At 53.1% G+C, this 16,712-nt stretch overlaps 1 protein-coding gene across 2 annotated transcripts in view; it reads left to right on the top strand.

Annotated features, from left to right (window-relative positions):
- The first annotated feature begins 2,694 nt into the window (after window positions 1–2,694).
- The window catches only part of RIMS3 (regulating synaptic membrane exocytosis 3), a 41,557-nt gene continuing 27,539 nt past the window's right edge, over window positions 2,695–16,712 (top strand). The window contains exon 1 of one of the 2 annotated variants that reach the window (XM_038557734.1): window positions 2,695–2,826. The gene's annotated coding sequence lies outside the window, so the exon portion shown is untranslated. Of the gene's footprint in view, window positions 2,827–4,300; window positions 4,429–16,712 lie in introns of those variants that run through there. The other variant, XM_038557735.1, reaches the window with a different exon arrangement.

Below are 16,712 nucleotides of genomic sequence, written 5' to 3' on the forward strand. Positions count from 1 at the left end.
CTGCCACTTAGAATTTGGACAAGTCACTTCTCTCGGACCCTGTTTCCTCATCTGTCAAATTGAGCTGATAATAAAGTAGACCTACTTAGTGGAGCACCTTTGAGCATTAAACAAAATGCTGCATGTTAAGTGTTTAGTACAACGCCTGGAACATTGTTAGCTCCCTCAGAAGTTTAGTTGTTAATTATTTTAAGAAAAAAAATTTCTACGGGGCCCTTGGCTGGCTCAGTCCATGGAGCGCGCGGCCCTTGATCTCCAGGTTGTAATCTGGAGCCCAGGTTGGGTGTAAAGATTACTTAAAAATAAAATCTTAAAAAAAAAAAAAAAAAAAAAATCCCGCCGTAAGGATGGGGAGTTGCATGAACTGGAACCAAGGATGACAGTTCTCAGGATGGCCAGGCGAGGGAAGCGGTGAGCAGCCTCAGGGCCGGCTCTGGCTCTGCTGGTTGAGGCACCTGCTGGGGACCCAGATGGCCCGGCTGGGATTTCCGGGGCTTCCCGGCTCCTGAACAGGTGGTCACTGGCCAGGGCGCTGTGGGAGGAACCTCCGCCGTGTGCTCGGGCCTCTTGAAGCCACTGTCTTCCCTCCTGCTCGCCCCCTCTTGGCTTCGGCCAGGGGCTGGCAGGCTAGAGGGGGCCCGAGCGCGCAGGGCTGCTGGGATTTATCCTCTCCAGTTTGTCCTGTGTCTTCCAAACTTGAGTGTGATCATTTCTTCTCTACAGAAGTTTTTATGGCCAAATTTATCGATGTTTTTTCCTTTGGCTTCTAGGTTTCATCACGCTTAGGAAAGTTCCATCTCCAGGGTTATTAAAACATTTCACTCATGCTTTCTTCTGGTACATAAAAGGTATAAATATGCTCGTCACCTGGAATGTATTTTCGTATAAGGACACAGTTTTCTCTGATTTCCTTAAATGTTTTGCCAGTTATTTCACCCGTTTACCTGAAGTGCCATCTTTATCATACACTGAATTACTTTTTGTAATTTTGTGGTTGGATCCACTTCTCTATTCCAGTTTGTTCCAATGATTGGTGTAGCCCTGCTTCAATACGATGGTGCTTTATGTTTTAATATTATATAAGGCGGAATCTCTTTCCATTCCTTTTTCTCTAGATTTCAAAAAAATTCCTGCATGTTTATTCCACATGCACTTAAGAATCAACCCTGCAGGGATGCCTGGGTGGCTCAGTGGTTGAGCATCTGCCTTCAGTTCAGGGCATGATCCCGGAGTCCTGGGATCTGAGTCTCTTGCAGGGGGCCCTCTGCAGGGAACATGCTTCTCCCTCTGCCTATGTCTCTGCCTCTGTCTGTGTCTCTCATGAATAAATAAATAAAATCTTAAAAAAAATCAACCCTTCACCCAATCCTTTGTCTTTGGGGTACCTGAAATTATATGCAAGGTATACATTTGCACATTCATCCAGAGAAAAGGCCCAAGTTTTTTTTTAAATTTTATTTATTTATGATAGTCACAGAGAGAGAGAGAGAGAGGCAGAGACACAGGCAGAGGGAGAAGCAGGCTGCATGCACCGGGAGCCCGACGTGGGATTCGATCCCGGGTCTCCAGGATTGCGCCCTGGGCCAAAGGCAGGCGCTAAACCGCTGCGCCACCCAGGGATCCCCAAGGCCCAAGTTTTCACCAAATGTGCAAAGGGAACATGATTCCAAAGGGAGCCCCTGGTTTCCCTGTCTGTGATAGGTGCATGGGAAGAGCACAAGGGGATTTTGATTCCTACCCCTCTCCCACTTCCTCACAGGCGCTGCTCTCCCCATCCTTCACCTCCACCATTGTTTCAGCTATTTCTCTGCCCTCCATCTTGTCCCTTTAATCTAGTCCCCCCCTGCTGCTCCAGAACAATCATTCTAAGACACAGGCCCTAGCTCTAGGCCTGATGGAGATGAGATGATAACAAAAGTTTAATCAATAGGTGAATAAAATTGAGTCCTGGCCTCACCTCTGGCCAGTTGTGGGACCCAGCTTCAGGCTCTCCACGTTTCAGGGTCTCACAAAGTCTTTTTCTTCCCAGCAGGAACTTGGGCAAGTCATGTCTCCTTGTCTCGGCTTCAATTGTTCCACCTGTACATTGAATTTGAGTTTGTAAGCCATTTCCCCCATCTCCCACCATCTGACTTTCCTGGATCCGGTCCAGGATGGAGTAGGGGTGCCGTGGTGCCAGTGATGCCCTGCGAGGTGCCCCGAAGAGGAGTAAGGATGAAAAAGTACAGATAGAAATGGTGGTGGAGGGGGGGACAGGCATGAGGCGGGAGTGTCCTAGGGACGTGGAGAGCCTTGAGGCGTCCTCTAGACCCCAACCCTTCGAGGTCGGTCTCAGGTCCGGTCTCAGGTCTCGTTAGCTTAAGGGGTCGCCTGCAACCGGGCAAACCCAGGCTGGATCCGTTCCCCTGGGTCCCGCCCACCGCCCGAGGCCCCGCCCACCGCCCGAGGCCCCGCCCCTGGCCCCACCCGCCGGGCCGAGGCCCCGCCCCCGCCAGGCCCCGCCTCCCTCTTCGCCTCCCGCCGGCCGGGGCTTGGGCTTTGCACCCGGCGGCGGCTGGGAACCGTGGCGGCTGCGGAGCCGGCAGCGCAGGCGGGCGGAGCGGAGCTGCCCGGCCCGGTGGCGGGCGATGCCCCCGTGAGCCTCTTTCGCCGCCCCGCCCCGCCCCGCGCCCCCACGCCCTCGGAGTCCGCCGCCCGCCGGGGACCGGGCCGCGCCCACCGCCGGGTCCGCGGGGCGGGGTCCCCGGGGCAGCACCTGCCCCGCCTTGCGGAGCCGCCTCGCCCGGCGGAGACCCCTCCCTGTCTGGCCCCTGGCCCCACCTCCGGGTAAGTCGGTAGGCCTTGCTCGCCTGGGAGTGGACGTGGGGAGGGGGCTGCGGAGGTCCGGGGGACCACCGGCGGGGGGAGGGGGTTCCGGCCGCGAGGCGCCACGTAGGGCTGTGAGCGTGCGGGGTCTGGGGGGAGGCGGGGGCTCGGAGGATGAGCAGAGTGTGTGTGATGGCTCTGGGGTGGGGGCCAAGGTAGGAGAGGGGAACGCGGGGTGTTTGAGGAAGCCTGGAAAATGGGGTAGGGGACCCCAGAGTCTTGAGTTCTTTGCTGATTCTCAGAGCACCTGGGCCCTGGTCTTCAACAGCATTGCCTCGCATGGCATTTTTGGAAAGTGCTTAAAATCTCTCCTGGAAAGGGAGCTGGAAGGCAGCCTGCTTTCTCCCTCCTGCCTGTGCCCTGGTTGAGAAGCAGCCACTCTTTCCTCCCAATAAAATACCATTGTGGTGCCCAGCGGACCCCCATTCCCCCCCCCCCCCCCCCCCCCCCCGCCCCAGCCCATGAAAGAAAAGGGGTGGTACTCACTCCAGCCCTAGGATAGGAAGAGGGGCTTTGGGGCTTTGGAGAAGCTGGGAAAGACAATTGGTCAATCCATGGTGGAGAGCCCAGGTTTCAGGGAGGCATGGCAGGACTCTTGTGGACAACCTGGAGACCCTTTCATTCAGGCAACTTCACTGGCTGGCCTCCAGGCTGTCTGAACCCATGGCCACATCACCTTCTCTAGGTACCCCAGGCCAGAAGAGTGGGTTTGTTCCCAGTATCCTGGGCCTGGAAACCCAGGGAGGGCCCCATAGCTCCTGTGGTCTTGAATGGAGTAAGCAATGCCATACCCAAGGCCAGAGAACAAGGGGTGCTGACCGGCACTGCCCCTTTGGGGCTGGGGAGCCTGGGTGAACGTCAGTGTCTATCCCTAGACCCAAGGGTGTTGTCTGAGTATGAAGAGGAAGGCTGATACTCCTTTGGTCCTGTCCTCTGCCTATGATGCCTTTTTAAGTCTAGGGTCCTTGGGTTTGGGGCCTGAAATGTCAGGGAAGAGGGCCTTTCTGGGCTAGGCCTGGTCACCAGGGGGTTAACCAGCCAGCCCCCACAGTTGCTGCCAGCCACCAATTAGTCCGTAATCAGGCAGCTGCCAACTGTCCCTGGGGACATGTGGGCAGCCTACTGGGACATTCTCTGGTTGGGGGGAATTGGGGAAGGGGTTCATGAAATCAGTGCTTAAGCCAAGCACTATGCCCTTCTGAACCTGTTCAGGGCCCAGAGACCCCTTTCCTGCCCTCAGTGCCAGGCTGCCTGGTTTAGGGACCTCCAGCCCTAGGGTTTGACACCTACTCAACCCTCTGCAGGGTCTGAAGGCAAACTTGACTTCAAACCCAGGCTCTGCCACTTTCTGGCTGGGTCCTATTGAGGGAATCACTTCCCCTCTAGGAACCTCCTTTGGTAAGACAGACGTACCTTCCAGCTCTGCTGGGAGGAGTGAATGAAATGGTGGATCTGAGCTGCTTCGCACAGTGCCTGGCACTCAGGGAAGCTCAGAAGAGAACTGCTGAACTCACTAGCAACCCCTGCGTCAAGGACTTGACGGGACAGGCAAGCAGAAGCCAGGTGCTGAGGACCCAGCCAGGGACCAGGTTCCTTTCCCTCGGGGCATGTGGTTGTGGGCCAGGCGCTGTCTCTGTCTTAACTCTCATGTCTCCCTCCTTGCTCACAGACATTTCTGGTCCCGGACCTTAATTGGATTTTCCTCTGCAGAGCCTGGGGCCAAGCCGCTACTTTCTGGGCTCCCCCTATCCCTAAACCAGGTGCTAAGCTCTGTGGGGTCTCTCGGGGGGGTCTGGGTGATGTCTGCAGCTGCAACAGCAGCTGGCCCTTTAAGGAGGGAAGAAAACAATTATCTGGCCTGGGCATTGCATCAGCTGGAGCCTGGAGGGTCCCTGGGGAAGGGGGGGCAGGCTGGTGGTTGATTTCATTAGTGCCATGTGAGAACTCTCACCCCCGTCTGCCCGCTCCCCGCTCCCCGGCTGCAGCCTCCTCCCCCAGGCAGCCGCAGCCCCACTGCTTCCCCCTAGCCCACCCCAGGAGCTCTACCTTGGAGGACTCTGCGCACCCCTAGCCCATGTCTTGGGCCCCAGGTAGAGAGTGATGGGGAAGTATCTCTCGCATTGGCTTTTTGCTGACTTGGGGTCCAGGGTATACCTCTTGTACCAGCATTTTGCTGACATGGGGAGTGTCTCCCCCATTAGTGTTTGATGAGGGGTGGGGGGCATTTCTACTACGCTGTCATTTTGTTGACCCAGGGGAGGGGTGACTTCACACTGGCTCTCACTGACAGTGGAGCTGCCTTCTGCACTAGGGTTTTGCTGACCTGACAGAGAAGCTGAGCTGCTTTGGATGTGTGTGAACTGAAGGCCCGGGTGAGAAACAGCTGCTCCCTGGTTGGAAGTGAGCTGGCTGTGAACAGTCACAGGGGCAGAGAGGACACCAGGTATCTGGGTCTCAGCCAGACCTGGGTTCAAATCCTGAATTCTCCACCACCAGGCTCTGTTGCCACTTCAGGCAAGTGATCTCAGACTCCTCTGGAACATACGAATGATTTATACTCCTACTGCCCCACCCCCATCTGGAAGGTGCTTGGGGATTAGATGCAGTGACCAGATGCACAGCACCCAGCCCAGGGCTTGGCAGGTGGAGGGTGCATACTATATGGTGATTCTCTTCCCATTGCAAGTTTGGGCTTCTCCCATTTGGAGCTCAAGATGAAAGGGGAGTGGAGAGAAGGGGAGAAGGGGTGCAGGACCCTCCTGCCTCTGTTGCAGGGGGATGCATTCAGACACCTGACATACCGAGCTCCGTGAGCCAAGCAACCCTGCCTCCATGGAGCCTGCATCCTAGCCCAGGATGGTCCAGGGCACCTGTGTCGGTGTGTTGAAAGGAAGGATTCAGGGAGCCTAGGGCAACAAAGCGTTGAGGAGGGCAAAGAAGCAGGGATTAGGGGAAGGAGCCGTGTGTGCTCAGGCCTGGATGATGGTGGGAGGGGCCTGGTATGGTGGGAGAGGGCAGCTGTGGAGGAGAGAGGAGAGAGGGTGCACAGGTGCCAGAGGCCAGACCTTCCTGGTCAGTAGGATCCTCAAGGCTTAGGAGCTATCTGAGGCCAATGGCAGTCCCTAAAGACCTTGAAGCTGAGAAGTCAGGGTTTCATTTCCAGAGAGTGTGGGCTGGGGTCTGTGGCTTTCAGGCAAAACCTTCTCCGAGTGACCTTTTGCCCTCTCACACCCCCTTCCTTGGGTAGCTTGTAGCCGGCCCTGGTGCCCAGGGAGCTGGTTGTTTATGTGGCTCACCCCAGGAGGGAGGGGGCCGGTCCCAGTCCCTCCAGCTCCCTCTCTCTGGGCCTTGTTGACAAAGTTCACCCCTTGGGGCCAGGTTCTCCCTACCTCCCCCAGGAGCCAGAGGGCAAGAGGCAAGGCTTTGGCACCAGGCTGGTCTCTGTTCACATCCCAGGTCTGCAGTTCATGAGGTGGTTTGACGTCTGGCAAGGCACACCCCATCTCTAACCCTCAGTGTCATCAACTATAAAACTGAGTTGATGTTATTTCTATGGGAAAGATAAAATGAAATTCCAGATGGAAATTATAAAACCCTATCTCCATGTCAGTTGGCATTTTTATCTGTTGCTTGGGGCTGACACCTACTCCAGGCCAGGCCCAGAGCTCGGTGGGGGCGGGGACAAGGCTGGTTTCAGGAGTCTGTGGCTGCAGAGCCCTGGGTTAGGACCCCATGTTCGGGGTCCTTGAAATGCCTAATTTTGCACAAGGGGTCCCACATTTTCATTTAGCACTGGGCCCTGCATATTATGTAGCCCCACAAATTGGGTAGGGGTAGGAAGAGGCAGGGAGAGACACAGACCTGCAAATAGTTCCCCAGTGGAGGAGGTACAAGGTGGAGGGCATGACTAACTGTCCCAAGGTGGGCGGGATGTTAATAATAGTAACATTTATTTAGTGCTTACTGTGTGCTAGGTTCTCTGCTAAGTACTTTACATACTCACCCTCAAACAACCCTACGAAGTAGATACTATTATTATTTCCGTTATATAGATGAGGGAGGTGAGGTTAAATTTCTTGGCCCAAGTCACACAGCTATCAAGTAGCGGAACTGGGATTCAAACCCAGGTTGTTGGACAGCACAGTGCATGTTGGGACCAAGGAAGTCTTCCTGAGGAGGAGGGGCCCCCTGATCTGTGTGCTCAGAGGAGAAAGAGGTGCTGTGGGGGAGGGAGGGCTGTCTCAGCTGGAAAGTGTCTGTGCTGAGGCTAGAGGCTTGGCCAGGAAAGGTGGAGCCAAAGCCTGGTGCCTCCTGGGGCTGAAAGAATTAACCTTTGGATCTCATGGTTCTGATTTGCGAAACTCAGAGCTTCTAATCACTCTGTCCCCAGGCCCTGCTGCCACCAGGACTCCCCCCACCTCTCCTTCTCATTTCACTGCCCACTGCTCTTCCTTCTCCTCCTCCTCCTCAGCCAGGTAATCTCACCACTCTCTGGACTTGAGCGGTCTCTTCTAGGCTCAGGCCCTGCAGGTGTAACTGCTTCCTGGGCCACATTTAGCTATCTCACAATCAGCCTGGGGTCCAAACCCAGGTCCCAGGTCCCCAGCTCTGCCTGCCGGCACCTGCTCTGCCTCCAGCATCTCCAGCTCATCTCTGCTGCCACCATCCACCCACTTGCTCAAGCTGGAAAGCTGGAAGTTCTCCTGGACACCTCCCTCTCCCTCACCCCCACATCCCACAGGCGTCCTCAGCAAGTCGTGTTAGCTCTCCTGTGTCTCTCTCCCTGCCCACCGCCCCTTTCCAGACCACCCTCGGCTCCCACCTGGACCACAGCGACAGCCTAGAGTCCAGGAGCCTAGAGTGGGCTCCTTGTGTTTCTCTTCTTGCCCCACTTTATTTCATTTTTCACACTGCAGCCAGAGTGATCTTCTAAAGATAAACGTTTGATTGTATCGTCTCCCTGTGTAAGACCCTTCCAAGCTTCTTGGAACAAACGCCAGACTCTGACGCAGTCCACGAGGCCCTGTGCGATCTGGTCCTTGCCCACCTTTTTCTCTCATCTGCTACCATTCTCCCTCTCTCAGTGGCAGGACTTTCACACATGTTCCTTCATCCTGGAATGCACTCCTCCTCCTGGTGTCTTGTTAACTCCTACTGAGCTTTCAGAGAGATACCAGCTTGAACATCATTTACACAGTGAAGCCTAAAAACCAGAAACGAAACACCGCCCTCCTCCGTAGGACCTGGTACTTCTTCATGACACTCATCACACTTGAATTGCTTCTTCCTTTCTCTTTCTTGCTAGCCTGTGAACTCTGTGGGGTCAGGAGTCCTGTTTTGCCTAGCCCCAGCACACAGTAGGTACACCATGAGCTGTTCGGTGGATGAAAGGAACAGATGAATCATTGTTGCAGCGTCCTAACTGGCCTCCCTGCCTTCAGGCCTGCCTTCTCCAGTCCTTTCTTCCTGTGGCCCCAGGGCCATCTTTCTAAAACACAGAACTGACCCTGTCACCCCCTGCTACTTAAAATACTTCAATAGCTCCCTATTGCTGACAAGAAAGGCCTCAACTTCTTAGCATGGAATTCAAAGCCCTTTGTGATCCTGTGATCCGCACCCAACTGCCTCTCCAGCTTCGTCTTCTCTGCTCCACCCCCCCCAACACACACTTTGAACTTCTGGCAGTTCCTCTAACACGTCAGGCTGTTTTGTGCCCCTGTGGCTCTGCACTTGCTGTTCCCTCTACCTGTAATGCCTCCCCGCCCCTGCTTTGTCCCCCTGGAGAATGTCCTTCACTCTACAGAGCTGGCTCAGCTACCAGCTTTGTTGCAAAGCCCCCAAGGACCCTCCTGGCCCTTCCTGGGTGGTGTTAACCCACCCTCCTGTGGCCACATCTGTACAGAGTCTATATCTCTACCTTATTTCCAGTTGAGCTAAGCTCATCCAGTGCGGGCCCACTGATTCCAGCCCTGCCCCAGGATTGTTCATCTTTGTGCTTCTAGCTCCCAGCTTCTCCTCTGTCTTAATTAGGTCTTTGCTTGTATATAGAAACCCACTTAGTAATAAAGAAGGGTTTAATACCAGGTCACAAGGGATTCCTGAGAACGGAGGGGCAGAAAGATTGTTAGCTTTTGGGAGGCAGGACCTGTAGGCGGGGAGAAATTGAAGCAGCTGCTTTCTGCACCACCTTGCTGGCAGCCTTTACCTTTCTTTCTCCGCAGACTAGGTTTTCTCTGCTTTACCAGATCCTGGACCACCTAATAGTTGCTGTCTTGTGTCCTAACTCACCACCGCATTCAGAGGGGTCTGACAGATCCAGGTCGGAACTTGTATGACAGGATCTGATTGGCTCTGAGTGGGTCAGGTCCAATCAACTGAACCTGCTGGGAAGGCTCTCAAAGTCAGACCAGCCCACCTCGATCTTGACCCCCTTGGAGAAGGGTGGTGGTAGGGAGGGTCTTTGTTGTCTGAGCAAGTCCGTTAAAAGACATCTGCTAGGATCCTTGGAGGGCCAGGGTGCACCTGGCCCCCAACCTTCCATGGATGGCAGGTGGAGAAGACTGCCCAGGCATTGTGACTTAAAGTGGGAGGCTTTCCTGAGGCAGCAATGCCCAGGGCAGGCTCTGAAGAGCTTGTCTGTCGTCATCCAAAGGCCAGAGCAGAGAGATTGGAAGGTGACACCCTCAGTTTTCTCACTTCTCTTTGGAGTGGGAAGAGAAAGAAGAGGAGGGCTTGAGCAGACAGGATAGTTCTCCTTCTCCAAATCCTATTCATTCTCTAAGATGGAACTCATATCCTCTCCTCAGTGAAGGACCATGCCATGCCTACCCACCCCAGCAGCCATTTTTTACTTGAATTAATTCTATTCTTTGTACTTCCCTAGTAATAAGTGGTTTTCAGTCTTTACTCTGTGCCAGACTCTCTGCGCATGCATTATTCCATCGAATCCTTATGCCCCATATAACAGGTACTATTATTATCCCCATTTTACAGACAAAGAAACTGAGGTTCAGAGAGGCGCCATTATTAGATTAAGAACACGCAACAATATAACTCTAGAGTAAAAGCTCTTACTTGCCTGTTTGCCTTTGGGGGTTGTGAGGGCCTCATAGGCAGATGCAAGTTTATCATTTTACCTCTACTCCCCACTGCCTAGCAAGGGTCCAGCCCAGTGGTAGGAGCTCCAACAAGAGCTCCCCCAGTGATGGGAACAGATGGAGGCAGGTAGCATAGAAAAGGCATCTGGGCGGGAGTTGAGGACCTATCCTGTGTAGCTATGTGACTCTGAACAAATCTCTTAATCTTTCAGAGCCTCTGTTTTCTCATTCAGAAATGGGGATGATAATTCCTACTGTGTAGCTCATACTAGAGGGTGGCTGTAAGGCCAATTTATAAATAGGAAAAAATTGAGCAATATCTAAGGATTGTTATTACCAGAATGGACCTTGGCATCGAGGCTCCAGCTAGCCACTGTGCCCAAGCTCCTACAGGAGGCGGGCAAGCCTCGAGCTTCTCACTGTGGGGAGTAGCACCTTCAGCAAGACCTGAGGTGACTTTCAGCGGCTCGTGGACCTGTCACTATGTAGAATTGGCTCATGTGGTAAGAAAGTTGGCTCCCTTTCAACTCTGTCAAGTCCAAGGTTGTCCCAGGGAGAAAGTGCCAGTGTGTCTTTAACAACTTACCAACACTGCTGCCCTTCCCTTTATAATGAAGAGGTCTTACTGGCAACTCCATGTAGCTAAAATTTAATATTACAGTTGGCTTTTACTGTATTTATTTTACCATCATTTTCTATTTGCTAAAAGCAATAATAGGGGCGCCTGGGTGGCTCAGTCAGTTAAGCATCTGCCTTTGGCTTAGGTCATGATCCCGGGGTCCTGGGGTGGAGCCCCGCATCGGGCTCCCCACTCAGTGGGGAGTCTGCTTCTCCCCCTCCCGCTCCCCCTGCTCACGCTTTCTTTCTCTTTCTCTCTCTCTCAAATAAAATCTTAATTTTTTTTAAAAAAAGCAATAATAGCCTTTGCATTTGTAGTAGTAACACAAAGTTTCTATTTACAGTAAATGTATGTAAGTTAAAAGTGTCAATTTCAAGACTATAAATAAGGAGTAGTGCAGAGAAAGGAGATTTGGCAGAAATCGTTGAGGGGGCACACAGTGTTATGTGGATAATGCACAATGGGGAAGAGATATGGGGACATCGGGACATGGCCTGTTGGCCTAGATAATATCGAAGTGCCCTTCCACCTGCCTGGAAAATCTGGGAATCTCTTCCTGCTCTGCCAGCCTGCTTCCTCTCCTCACCTCGTGCTCTGTCTTAGATTTCTTTCAGAAAATCTTACCATGATTATTCTGCAGGCAGGAGAATTTGTGCCACTCTACCCAACCCTGCTGGAGAGAGAGGCTCCAGGATGGGGTTAGCATGTGCCCTTATCTCTGAGACAGCTCTTGGGCACTCCTGGGAAGAGCAGGAGCTGCAAACTCTACAGTTCTCCTGGTCCCCACGCACAACACAAACCTCAGGGCCCCCTGAGGGTGGGAGTCCCAGGGCGTACAGAGGCTGTGGGAGCTGCAGGTGAGGGCAGGGCCATCCCTGGAGCCTCATGCCCCAAAGCTTGGAGCCCCTGGACAGCAGAGCCGGGGAGGCTTTGAGATCTCAAAGGTCCCCTCTCCCCTGCTTCCCCCTTCCCACCCCTTTGTGCTGCTGTCTGCCCCTGGTAATTGGGCAGCAACCCTCAGAGGCCTCAATACACACAAAATTTATCCAGAGGACTCAACACCAGGGCCAGTCAGGAGGGATAGAAGTCCTGCCTGTCTCTTCCCCAGTCCCATGTCCACAGTGGGAGGGCAGCCCTGGGCTCCAGGAGGGTGGGGGGCCTGGGTAGTGTGAGGCATGTGCTTCTGTATCCATGGTGAATGCCTGAGGGCCTCTGTGAAGGTGTACAGTGTGTGTGTGTGTGTGTGTGTGAGAGAGAGAGAGAGAGAGAGAGAAAGTTTATGTGTGATGAAGTAGCTCTGGGTGACATGTCTGAGGCACTCAGTATGTGTGTGTGCACACACAGCGTGTGATGTGTGTGTCTGTAGTAAATGTATTTCGTGGCATATACCTGAGCTACCCTGCGGGAGTTTTTGTGCAGCATGTGGGTTTGTGCAAGTGTGGCCGGGTGTCTGCGTGCAGGTGGGTCTGCGGTGAACTCCTCTCCATGCGGTGTGTGTCTGCGAGGCATATCGTGTGTGCTGGGTGTCTGGGCGGCTGGCTGCTGGGTGTGGTGTGCGCCTGTTGGCCTGTGTAGCCGCCGGCTTTGGACAGCGCGCGTCTGGCTGTGCGGTGCGGCTGCGGGTCCCTGCGCCCCGGGAGGGGTCCGGGGCTGGAGCGGGCGGGGCATGGGAGCGCACCCGAGGGCGGTGCTGTCGGAGCCGGGGGAGGGGGGCGGCGTGTGCTGGGCTCCCGGGGAGGGTCCCCAGGGCGGGTGGCGCCTTCCGGCTGGTAACCCGAGCCCCTTCCCCCGTGAAATATTGATCAGGCCCCCGGCGGCCCTGGCGCAACAGGGGCGGGGGGCGGGGAGCGGGGAGCGAGCTGGCCGGTCGCTGTCCGTGGTGCTGCCGGGGGGGGGCGGTGTAGCCGGAGCTCCCCGTTCACCAACATCCTCCGCCGGGCCCCTGCCTCGGAGCATGAGCTTGCCTGTTCCTAGGGCCTGCGACTCAATCCCGCCACCCCTCCTAGGAAGGGGAACAGGGAACAAACGGGCATTTTGGGGACCCAGTATCCCCCAGGGCTAGAGTAACGATAGGGCTGGGTTTGCCTGGGACAGCCGTAATGTACACCTGTGGTCCCGGTGTGATGGTTGGTGAGGGTCTCCGCTCACTCTCAAAAGAGCCCTAGTTGGGTGATAAATTATGCGCTTTGCGGCAATAAGGTTTTGCTCCGAAGACCTCTACTCCCACCTTCTCTGCTCTGCCCTGGGAGGTCAGTAGGTTCTGAGGTGTGCACATGTCATGTATGTGTGTTTGCAAGCTAGGGGATCGTCCTTACTGTGTTTGGGCTGAACTGGAATAAGTGCTTTGGAGCTTCAGCCCCCTTCTCCCCCCCGGGATCCTGCTAAAGTCCAGACCTACTCCAGGGAATCCAGTCCTCTTCTCCACCAATTCAAATCCTGCTTTCCATTCAAACAGCGCCCTTTTTTTTTTTTTTTTTTTTTTTTTTTTTTTTTTTTTTTGAGCCCGGGCTTCACATGCCCTCCTGCATCCTTGGCTGGGCAGGCCTTTGCTTGGTTTTGATGTCACAGTATGGTAGGGCCTCCAGGTTGGCCATCTGTATACTCATGGTGTCTTCTCTGCCTTCTATGCTGATTCTCCCTGCTTCAATGGATTCTATTTTCCTCTTACCCCTAGCTGTGAGTATTACCGCTCACCCTTTGCTCACTCTGTACTCCCCTCTGGGCATTCTCTTTCCTCTCCATACCCCACTTTTCCCTTCAGGGTATGCATCCAAATCCTGCCTAGTCACAGTGCTCTCCTGAGCTCTACTGAATCTGCTTACCTGCCCAACGCCTCTCTGTGGGAGTTGCAGTATTATGTCAGACTCATCACATCTAAGATGGGACTTATCTTCCCCTTAAGCCAGTGCTTTCCTCTGGGACCTCAAGCTTTGCTGATGGTGCTTCTTAGTCTCCACCCTTCGTGTAAGTCACTTTAGATTCTGTTTTTTCCTCTCCCCAACTTTGTCCCGTCGCTAACTCCAAGCAACCCCCCAAGCCTTCTCGTGATTCCTAGCCACCCCTTCCCTCTTCCCATCTCCATTAGCTGAAGCAATGCAGCCTTCTTATCTGCCTTTGACTGTTCTTCCTTCTGTCAGGCTTTCTTCTGATTCTGCACTCAGTGTCAGATTGATCTCTGTAAAACATTACATCTAAGTCATGTCAGATTTCACTCCCTACAGGATTAAAGCCAAGCTTCTTAACCCTGCATTCAGAGCCCTTCATTGGCTGTTCCTAGCCTACCTTTCTAGCCCTCCCTTCCACAACTGTACCTGCCTCCTGTTCCAAGTGCACTGCTCTATTCACTATCCTGTGAACAAAGTACTTTCTCCCTGGACCTTCCCAGGCAGTTCCCATCTCTTCCCTGCCACCTCTACCTCTCTAAATCCCACCTATCTTTTGAGGTGAGGTACTCTGCAATGCACTTCCCAATGTGCCTTTTCTGGTCTCCCTATCCTGAAGCATTCACTCTTACAGAACAACAAGAATAGACCAGCAACAGTGGGGTATTGCCTGAGACCTTGTTAAAATTGCAGTCTCAGGTTCCACCTGGGACCCATGGGACTGAAATCTGCATTTCTTTTTTTTTTTTAACAGTTTATCTTTTTTTAAGATTTTATTTATTTATTCATGAGAGATACAGAGAGGGAGAGGCAGAGACACAGGCAGAAGCAGGCTCTATGCAAGGAGCCTGATGTGGGACTCGATCCCAGAACTCCAGGATCATGCCCTAGGCCAAAGGCAGGCACGCGAAACCGCTGAGCCACCCAGGGATCCCTAAAATCTGCATTTCAACAAGATCCCCAAGTGATTTGTGTAAATATTCAAGTTTGAGGGTACATTCATTAAGGGTAGGATTTTGCTTGTTTGGGAATGGTCTTCAACCAGAGCTGGTGATGTTCTCAAGCGCCAAGTCTAGCAGCTCCCATCAGGTGACAGGTACCACATCTGGACAGATCCTACAAGCTACGGGAAGGGGTAGATGGCTGAGAAGCATGCATACATTGCTTAGATCCCTCTCACCTGGAATCTACTCCTCCCAAGGGCCCGGGAGCTCAGGCTCTATAAATCTGACTCCAGAAAGCACTCTAGCGACACAAGAAGGAATCAATTAATCAATGAAAAAGTAGTTATCAAGCATATAGCAGAACTTCTTCCTCTTCACAATACATGTATTGGTGGAAATGGTTGTCATTTTAATGTATGTTTTGAAAAGAAAAATATGTATTTTAGTTTTTCTTTATGATAACATCAATATAGTTTCTGAAGTGGAAACTTAGAAAAACACAATATGTCACATGAAGAAAATAAAAATGACTCACCATTCTACTATCCAACTATAAATACTGTTAATTTAATATTTGTTTGAGATCATCATTCATTCATTCAACAGTTTTACAGAGCCCTACTGCGGGCCAGACCTATGCCAGGCACTGGCGGTTCAGGGTGAAGAAGACATGGTGTCTGTTTTTTGGCAGCTCACAGCCAGGGGCTGGGGGTGGGAGACAGGCACTGAACAAATTAGGAATAGCAGTATATGAGCTTCCTAGGGGAGCTCTAACAAAGTACCACGAATTGGGTTCCCTAAAACACAGAAATGTATTCTCTCATAGTTCTGGAGGCTAAAGGTCCAAGATCAAGGTGTTGGCAGGATTGATTCCTTCTGAGGGAAATGCTGTTCCATGGCTCTCTCTTCACTTCTGGTGACAGCTGGCAATCCTTGGCATTCTTTAATTTGTTGCTGCTCACTCCAGACTCTGCCTACATCATCACATGGCATTCTCTCTGTGTAGCTGTATTCTTATAAGGACACCAGTCATATTAGATTAGGGACCACCCAACTCCAGCATGACCTCAACTTAACTAATCACATCTGCAATGACCCTATTCCAAACAAGATCATATTCTGAGGTACTGGGGTTACTACCTCAACATATCTTTTGGCATGGGGGACACAATTCACATACCAGGTAGGGACAGAACAGACTCTGGGAGAGCATGACCAGGGGACTCACTTTGTCTGGGAAGACTCTCCTAGAAAATGACATTCCAACTGGGACCAAGCAACAAGTAGGGATTAGCCAGGCAAAGGTGGCACAACAGATAAATACGGGGCTTCAGTACATGAGGGTGGGGATGGGCTGGAGAAGAGCATTCCAGGCAGACAAGAGACAAAGGGTACTTTTGAGGAATGAGAAAAAGGCAAGTGCCGCTGGAATACAGAAGGGCAGGGGCATGGGATGAGCTGAGTCACTCGGCTTATGGGCCTTGGTGTGAGGGGGTTTTACTTTATCCTGGAGGAAATGAGGAGCTATGGGTAGCTGTCATGCAGGAGTGGTTCTTTCTTCTTTGTGAGCAATCTCACAAAACTGAGCTGTCTGAAGGCTGTATGGTTCCTCTATATCCCCAGTTCGGAGGGAAGACACTCAGCCATGTCCTCAGGAGTCTCCTGGCTGAGAGAAGATACATGGCAGCCCTGTCTGAGGAATGAAGGCATGACCATGCCTCCAGCAGCCCCTAGTGCAAGTGGGGAGGACAAGCCCTGCCCTCAGCAGCCTTGATCTGAGCAGGACACAGGGTTCAACGGCTCTGGGTCTCTCTTTCCCTTTGGTGTCCTGAGTCCTTGGAGTTGGGGACACAGATTTGGGCTTGGCCACCCCACCCTCTGCTCTGCCATGAGGACTGTGTCTGAGAATGTGTTCAGGGCAAGTGCATGACCCACATAGGTCCCTGAGGCAGATGCTGAGGGAGGCCAGGGGCTAGGTTTAGCAGGGGCCATCTTCTTAGTACTATGATCCCCTCAAAGAATGTCTGGCTCTCGCCTTTCTATGCAGGAACCAAATTGGCCCTCAATCCATCCCTTACTACATCCTCAGAGGGCCACCTCTTTACTGTGTGTGATGGGAGAGGGCCCCCCACCCTGCCCAAAGCTGCTTGTCCTCCCTTGCCTAGGCTGGGTGGGCCAAGCTGGGTGGAGGAGAAGTGGGTCAGCTCGGTAGCCATGGTGACAGCAGCTGCTCCCTGCCAGCCTTCTCATCTCCTCACCACAAACCTCACTGAGGAGCTCTTTTGTCCGGCCTGCAGGGATGGGG

Source organism: Canis lupus, chromosome 15 (genome assembly GCF_011100685.1).
Source record: "Canis lupus familiaris isolate Mischka breed German Shepherd chromosome 15, alternate assembly UU_Cfam_GSD_1.0, whole genome shotgun sequence".
Taxonomy (NCBI): domain Eukaryota; kingdom Metazoa; phylum Chordata; class Mammalia; order Carnivora; family Canidae; genus Canis; species Canis lupus.